This window comes from Macrotis lagotis, chromosome 1 (genome assembly GCF_037893015.1).
Source record: "Macrotis lagotis isolate mMagLag1 chromosome 1, bilby.v1.9.chrom.fasta, whole genome shotgun sequence".
Lineage (NCBI taxonomy): Eukaryota > Metazoa > Chordata > Mammalia > Peramelemorphia > Peramelidae > Macrotis > Macrotis lagotis.
The window spans coordinates 281,417,838-281,427,251 of NC_133658.1; positions in this window are offsets into that span (position 1 = coordinate 281,417,838).

The following is a 9,414-nucleotide window of genomic DNA, read 5'->3' on the forward strand; positions in this document are numbered from 1 at the left end:
ACAAAATTTATATTTCTAAATGCATATATCAAGAAAGTTGATAAAGAATAGACTAATGTATTGGATGTGCAATTTAAAAAACATTTAAAAATCCCCAATTAAACACTAAATTAGAAATCCTAAAAATTAAAAGTAAAATTAATAAAATGGAGTGTAAGAAAACCATTGAATTAATAAAAAAACTAGGAGTTAGTTTTATGAAAAAAATTAGTTATGTCATAGATTATTATGATTTTTTAAAAGGGAGAAGAAATAGAAATCACAAATATTATAAATGGAAAGGGTAAATATATGATGAAGATGAAATCAAAGTAATCTAAGTTCATGCTACTGAATTTATTAATTTAATGGAATTGGAAGAATAATTTTAGAAAAATACAAATTGCTTATATTATCAAAAAGGAGATAAAGTATCTAAATAAATTCAGTTGAGAAAAAAAATTGAACAGGCCATAAATGAATTCCCTAAGAAACAAGTATCTGAACTAGCTGGATTTACAAATGAATCTTACCAAACATTTAAAGATTATGTAATTACACTATTGTGCTATAAGAAATGGTGGGCAGATGGATTTTAGAAAAACTTGGAAAGACTTGTGTGAACTGATGTTGACTGAAATGAACAGAGCCATAGTAACAGCAACTCTGTGTGATGATGAACTAAGAAAGACCTAGATCTTCTTAGCAATACAGTAATGTAAGACAGTTCTAAAAAACTCATGATGGAAAATGCCATTTGTATCCAGAGAAAGAACCTTGGAGACTGAATGATACTATTTTCACTTTTTAAAAGTTTATTTTTTCCTTCTCATGATTTTTCTCTTTTGTTTTGATTCTTTTTTCACAGCATGAGTAAGATGGAAATATATTTAATTTGTCTGTACATGTATACTCTATATTAGATTGTTTACTGTCTTGGGGATGGGGGAGGGAAAAAATTTGGAACTAAACATCTTACAAAAAAATGAATGTTGAAAACCATATGTAATTGGAATAAAAAAGTTTATAAAGATAAAATAAAATTCAAATTATTAAATATTAAATAAAATATTTGGAATAATAGGCATACCAAACTCCTTTCATGAAACAAATATTGTACTGATACCTATATCAAGAAGAGCAAAAAAGAGAATTAATATTAAAGATTAGTTTCATTAATGTATATAGATACAAAAATTCTATGTAAAATACTAGCAATAAAACTATGATAATATATGACAAAGATTACCCATTATTACCAAGTGGAGTTAATACCAGGAATGCAGGGATGGTTTAACATAAGGGAAGCTATTTATATAATTGATTATATCATTAACAAAGTTAACAAAAAATCATATGGAGGGGGCAGAACCAAGATGGCAGTGTGAAGGCAGCATTTCCCAGAAACTCCTTTCCCCTAAAACTCCAAAAGTCAACAAATTATGACTGTAGCCAAAATTTAGAGGGGAAGAACCCACAGAAAGACTGAGTGATACATTTTCCCAGTCCAAGATAACTCAGAAGTTCCATGAGAAAGGTGTGTTTCATCAGGACCAGGGGTTGGAGAAAAGCTGTGGCTGCAGCCCAGCCCAACCCAACCCAGCCCAGGGATCACCAGCAGCAGCTTGAAGGGGCAATGAGAGAACTCTGCTACATCAGAATGAGTGTGGAGTGAGGAGCACCAGTCGCAGAACTTGCAGCAAAGATTGGGGGGAACCAGTCTGCACCTCCAGAGCACAGCCCACAGAAGGTAAGGGGGTCAGGGGAGACTGCAGAAATCTCTCTACTCTCCCTGGGGCAGGACTCTGCTGTTTGCCTACACTCAGATCCAGATTGCAGATTGGCCTTCCACACTAAGATATCAGGGCTCCTCCTCACAGCTCCAAGGCAGAGGGAAGTGTCTGTGGTCATCTACATATCAAAGCACAGGCAAGAGAGCATATGCCCTTGGAGGAATAAAGGTTCCAGTGGGTGTCCCAATAATACTCAAAACCCAGGAAGCAGTCTAAAACTAGGTACAGGCTGGAGAAATGAACAGAGAAAAAAGAGGAACACCATTGAGAAATACATTGTCTATGATCCCAAAAAGGATCAAAATACTCAATCTGAAGATGTGGAAGTAGAAGCCCCTGCATCTAAAGACTCCAAGAAAAACAGAAATTGGGCTCAGGCTATGACAGAGCTCAAAAAAGATTTTGAAAATCAAGTAAGGGAAATAGAAAAAAAATTGGGAAAAGAAATGAGAGAGATGCAGGAAAAACATGAAAAAGAAGTAAGCAGCTTAGTCAAGGAGATCCAAAAAAATGCTGAAGAAAGTAACATTAAAAATCAGCATAGGTCAAATGGATAAAACAGTTCAAAAAGTTACTGAGGAGAAGAAAGCTTTAAAAAGCAGAATTGGCCAGATGGAAAAGGAGATAAGAAAGCTCTCTGAGGAAAACACATCCTTCAGATGTAGAATGGAGCTAAAGGAAGCTGATGACTTTATGAGAAGTCAAGACACAATACTTCAACACCAAAAGAATAAAAAAATTAGACAAAAAATGTGAAACATATCATTGAAAAATCAACTGATCTGGAAAACAAATTCAGGAAAGATAATTTAAAAATTATTGGGATACCTGAAAGTCATGGTCAGGAAAAGAGCCTTGACCTCACTTTTAAAGAAATCCTACAGGAAAATTGCCCTGATATTCTAGAAGCAGAGGGCAAAATAGAAATTGAGAGAATCCACTATTCTGCCCCAGAAAGAGATGAAAAAAAAACAAAACAAAACAACCCCCAGGAATATTATAGTCAAGTTCCGGAACTAAAATATTACATGCAGCCAGAAGGACATAATTCCAATATCATAGAGCTTCAGTCAGAATCGCACAGGACTTAGCATCAAGTATATTAAAGACTTGTAAGGCTTGGAATATAATATTCCAGAAGGCAAAAGTGCTTGGAATGCAATTAAGAATCAACTACCCAGCAAAACTGAACATCCTCTTCCAGGGGAAAAAGATGGACTTTTTTTTTTTAGGTTTTTGCAAGGTAAATGGAGTTAAGTATCTTGCTCAAGGCCACACAGTTAGGTAATTATTAAATGTCTGAACCCAGATTTGAACCCAGGTACTCCTGACTCCAGGGCCAGTGCTTTATCCACTGCGCCACCTAGCCATCCTGAAAGATGGACTTTCAATGAACCAGGAAAATTGCAAATGTTCCTATTGGAATGGCCAGAGATGAACAGAAATACAAGATACAAATACAAGACTCAGGTGAAGCATAGAGAGTGGAGGAGAAGGGGAAAATATGAGGGACTTAGTGATGATGAACTATATGTATTCCTGCATAGAAAATATACTCATATGAACCTTTTCATTTAATAGAGCAGGTAGAAAGAACTTTTATAGATGAAGCACAGAAGAGAGCTGAATTTGAAGATATAATGTAGTGTAAACATGGAGTTAATAGCTAAAAGGGAAATGTACTTGGAGTAAGAGAAAGGAGAGGTGGAATAGGCTAAGATATTTCGTATAAGATACATTTTTCTTCTTTTTACAATGAGCTTTTGCAATGATATGGGAGGGGGGAAGGCGAGGAACAATAAGGGAACCTTTACTCTCATCAGAAATGGCTCAGAGAAGGTTGTGCATGATAGAGGAGAAGGTAGATCATAGGAGAGAACAATCAGATATAACACATTTTCTTTTTTTTTCTTTTTTTGCAAGGGTCTGGGATTGAGTGGCCTGTCCAGCACCACAGGAGCCTGGTGGTTGCTGGGTCTCAGGGGTGGTATGTGGGCTCAGGGCCTCTTGACCCCAGGGCTGGTGATCAGTCTGCTTCACTACTCAGCCACCCTACAGAACATTTTAGAAGAGGGACAGAGTGAAAGGAGGGAGCAAATATAATATATGGTAGAGGGGAGGAATGGATGGAATTTACAATCAGCAACAGCAACTGTGAGAAAATATGGAAGTAACTTTTATGATGGAGTTATCATAAAGAAAATGATCCACCCAAGAAGAGCTGATAGTATCAGAACACAGACTGAAACACATATTTTTCTCTTTCCTTTATTTCTCATGAGGGGCTTTATTTTTGGGGGGTAGGGGTATTATGTTTACTCTTAAACAAGAACATTTTAATAATATAAAAAAATCACTTGTAGAAAAATATTCATTTGCAGCTCTGTCTGTGGTGGCAAAGAATTAGAAATTAATGTAAATGTCATTCAGTTTGGGAATGGCTTAACAAAATATGGTATTTGTATGTGATGGAACACTATTGTTCTATTAGAAGCCAGGAGGGATGGGAATTCAGGAAATCCCGGAAAGATTTGCATAGACTGTTTCTGAGCAAGATGAGCAGAACCAGAGGAACATTGTGCACCCTAGCAGCAACATGGGGTGATATCCAACCTTAATGGACTTGCTCATTCTATTAGTTCAACAATCAGGCAAAATACTTGATTTTTCTTCCTTAGGGATATGATTTCTCTCTCAACACACTCAACTTAGATCAATGTATACCATGGTAACAATGTAAAGACTAACAGCCTGTCTTCAGTGGGAGTTGTGGGGGAGGGAAACAAGATTAGGGGGAAAATTGTATAAAATTCAAAATCAAAAAAAGAAGTTTCACCACAAAGGAGAGGAAAAATATAGGATAATAGATAGAGGAGATAGAAGGATCAAGAAAGAACCTTTTGGTAAAAACATCACTTGTACAGAAATATTCATAGCAGCCCTGTTTGTGGTGGCAAAGAATTGGAAATAAAGTGAATGTCCTTCAATAGGGGAATAGCTTAACAAACTGTGATATATGTATGTCATGGAACATTATTGTTCTATTAGAAACCAGGAGGGATGGGAATTCAGGAAACCCTGGAAGGATTTGCATGAACTGATGCTGAGTGAAATGAGCAGAACAAGAAGAACATTGTACACCCTAACAGTAACATTGGGGGGATGATCAACCTCAATGGACTTGTTCATTCCATCAGTGCAACAGTCAGGCACAATTTTGGGATATCTGCCATGGAGAATACCATCTGTTTCCAGAGAAAGAATTGTGAAGTTTGAACAAAGACCAAAGACTATTACCTTTAATTTAGTGAAAAAAACCTGTTATCTTATTATGTAATTTTGCTATCTCTTATAACTTTATTTTTCTTCCTTAAGGATGTGATTTCTCTTTCATCACATTCACCTTAGATCAATGTATACCCTAGAAACAATGTAAAAACTAATAGACTGCCTTCTGTGGGGTTGGGGGTGGGAGTGGGGGGAGGGAAGCAAGATTAAGGGAAAAATTGTAAAACTCAAAATAAATAAAATCTTTCTAAAAAAAAAGAAAAATCATACAATTTAACAATAGTTTCAGAATTTGAGAAATACAACACTTGTTTCTATTAAACATAATTGAAAGCATAGGTACAAATGAATTCTCCTTAGAATGATAAGAAACATTTACTTAAATCCCTCAGCAAATGTTATTGTCATGGGGACAAGTTTGAATTTTTCTCAATAGATTAGAAGTGAAACAAGAACGTCTATTGTCACCAATATTATTCAATATCATATTGCAGATTCTAGCAATAGAAATAAGAGATGAAAAAGAAATTGAAATTATCCGAATGGACAGTGAGGTAATATAGCTATCATTTTTTTGGGGTTTTTTTTTTGTGTGTGAGGCAATGGGGTTAAGTGACTTGCCCAAGGTCACACAGCTAAGTAAGTGTTAAGTGTCTGAGGCTAAGTTTGAACTCAGGTCCTCCTCACTCCAGGGCCCCTGATTTATCCACTTTGCCACCTAGCTGTCCCTAGCTATCACTTTTTGCAGATGATATAATGATATACTTGGAAAATTCTAAAGATTCAATTAAAAAATTAGTGGAAACAAGGAATAATTTTGGTAAAGCAGCAGGATATAAAATAAATGCATATAGATCATCAACATTTCTATAAATCATATCAAAACCCTGTAATAAGAAATAGAGATATCTCATTTAAAATAGCTATAGATATTATAAAATACCTGGGAATATATATGCCCCAAAAACCCCTCACAGAAACTACATGAACATAATTATAAAACACTTTTTATACAAATAAAGTCAGATTTAAATAACAGGAGAAATATTAATTGTTCACAGGTAGGCAATTTTACCTAAACTAATCTATTTATTCAGTGCCATCCTAACTAAATTATCAAAAAACTTTTTACTGAGTTAAAATGAATAATAATAGAATTCATTTGAAAGAACAATAGTTTAAGAGTATCAAAGGAACTAATGAAAAACTCTAAAGAAAGGAAGTTTAAGAATACTTGATCTTAAATTATAAGGCAATAATTATTAAAACTATCTGGTACTAACTAAGAATTAGAAAGGTATATAAGTGAAACAGAAAAGGCATACAATACATAGTAGCCAATGATTATATTAACTTTGTCTTTGACAAATGTATAGATGTAAACTTTTGCGATAAGAATTCATTATTTGATAAAAAATTATTGGAAAATCTGGAAAGTAGTCAGGTGGAAATTGGACAGAGACAAATATTTTGTATCATTTACTAAGATAAGATCAAAATGGATACATGACTTAAATATAAAGGGAAATAAGAAAATTAGAAGACCATGGACCTATCAGACTTATGGACAGGAGAATAATTTATGAATAAGCAAGAGACAGAGATCATTGTGAGGTATAAAATGAATAATTTCAATTGCATTACATTAGCCAAGATCAGAAAATTGGGGGGAAATATTTATAGATAGTTTCTCAGATAAAGGTCTTATATTTCAACCATATAAAGAACTTTGTCAAATTTATAATAATATAGTATTATATATTATACTATATTATTATAATAATATGAACAATTTGAACTGGTTTATATTGGCTTGAACTGGTTGAACTAACTGGTTTATACTTATTTGAACTGGATTAAACTGATTTAAATTGCTTTGAATGGGTTTTTTAATGTATTATACTGGTTTATACTTTTAAAAATTATTTTGAAGTAATTTCAACTGGTTTCAACTGGTTCCAAATGGTTTCTACTGACTTATGCTTGTATGAATTGTTTTACACTCATTTGAACTGTTTTATTATGTTTTATAGTTGTGTGAACTGTTTTATACTGGTTTATGCTGCTATGAACTTCTTTTTTTTTTTTGTTTGGGTTTTTGCAAGGCAAATGGGATTAAGTGGCTTGCCCAAGGCCACTCAACTAGGTAATTATTAAGTGTCTGAGGCTGGATTTGAACTCAGGTACTCCTGACTCCAAGGCGGGTGCTTTATCCACTGCGCCACCTAGCCACCCCATTCTATGAACTTCTTTATGCAGTTTTAAATGGAATTAAAGTGGTCTGCATTAGATTAATGTTTTTTTTTTAATCAGCTGTGATCTTTAGTGCCAAGACAACATAATCAGAGGTTAATAAATTACTGGTTTGAACTGGATAAAACAGGTTTGCACTGCATTAAACTGGTTTTACTGAATTAAACTAGTTTTCACTGGTGGATTAAATGGATTAAAACTGGTCTAATTGGGTTGAACATGTTTGACTGGATGAAATTGGTTTAAATTTGTTTGAACTAGATAAAACCAGTTTGAAGTGGATTGAACCGGTTGGAATTAATATTTTACTATTGTGCTACTTCACCTACCTCAAAGTCCTGTGACAGTAGGCTAGTGAAGAAACATCAGTTGATTATGTACTGGGACCTGTGATTTTTAACCCTATACACAGTTGGTTCTGTCCATAGGCTCAAGATGAGAGTCATGAAGTGCAAAGTGCTATACCTTTCATAATTTTATCTTCTCCAAGCTATATATTTGCATTTAACACAAAAGTATCAACTTCACTATCAAACCACTCAGTGTCAGCTGATTGGAATGTTTCTCCATATGTGAACAGTTTGTTTCTGACTTGAGTGGAAAACTGAACCAACACATTTTTGATAATAGTAGACAGCTTTGATAGATTGTCCTGTGTTTATTCATCTAGGTCAGAAAACTCACAAATATCAAGACTGGATTGATGAAAATGATGGGGAAATTCAGAAACTACTAAAGGAAAACCAAGAACTCCACAGGGATCTACCAGCAGAATATTTTGTTTATCTCTAAAAAAGTCAATATTTAATTCAATCAAAAGAAAGGTACAAGCAAAACTTAGATAAATGTAGGATTCTTGGCATAGTAAGAAGGCAGATGAAATTCAGTTTTATTTAGATAGTAATAATCCAAAGCATTTTATGATGCCCTGAATGCTCTTTATAGGCCAAAGATTTTGGTGCTTCTCAGCTACTCAGCATTAATAGAGCCTCACTTCTCAGTGATAAGAACAGGATTTTAGAGAGATAGACTGCACACTTTTATAGTGTGCTCAACAGTTGTCAATCATTGCTAAAGCCATTGACCATATACTTCAAGTTCAAGTCAATCCCTCTCTGGTTGAATTTCCAACTGAAGAAGAGGTTCTGAATCCTCTATTAGGGTCTCTTGTTTGTCAAAGAGCCAGGTCCTGATTCCATTACAGCAGAGGGAGGGGTCCACTGCTAATAGAAAAGCTGATGGAAATCTTCCAGGCTATATGGCAAAAGAAGATTATCTTCCAGGAGATTAATATGCCTCTAAGTATCCATCTTTATAAAGGAATAGGATAGGTTATCCTGTGACAATGGAGGTCAGGGCTAGGGAGGGTGTTTGTTTTAGTTACTGCCAGCAAGATTCTTGGTAGAGTTCTCTTTAATAAGTTGATCCTTGGGCGGCTAGGTGGCAGTGGATAAAGCACCGGCCCTGGAGTCAGGAGTACCTGGGTTCAAATCCGGTCTCAGACACTTAATAATTACCTAGCTGTGTGGCCTTGGGCAAGCCACTTAACCCTGTTTGCCTTAAAAAAAAACCCTACAAAAAAAAATAAGTTGATCCTTCACCTGGTAGATGGTCATCTATCACAGAGCCAGTGGTTTCACAAAGGGTCAAAGAACAGTTGAAATGGTATTTTCTGCCTGACTTCTGATGAAATATAAAGTTCTTAAAGGCAAAGAATATCCCATTTTTGTTTTTGTACCTCTAGTTTTGATCACAGTGCTTTTTGCTTGTGCATACAAACACCCCCCCAACACAGACACACACACACACACACACACACACACACACACAAACACACACATAGATACAATGTAAGTGTATTTATCTATATATCTCTATTTTACAAATCCATTACTATTCAACTCTTTCTTTGTTGGTGGAGATCAGTGAACAGTGTCTGTGTGAAGAACTGGGTATAGAGTTGGGGAGAAAGAGAGAGAGAAGAGGAGAGAAGAGAAGAGTTCTTTTCTTTTTCAGATTTTGGGCACTTCTGACTTCTAGTTTGAGAGATGAACAAGGCCATTCTCACTTCAGATTGCTGAAGGATGTGAAGACATGAGAG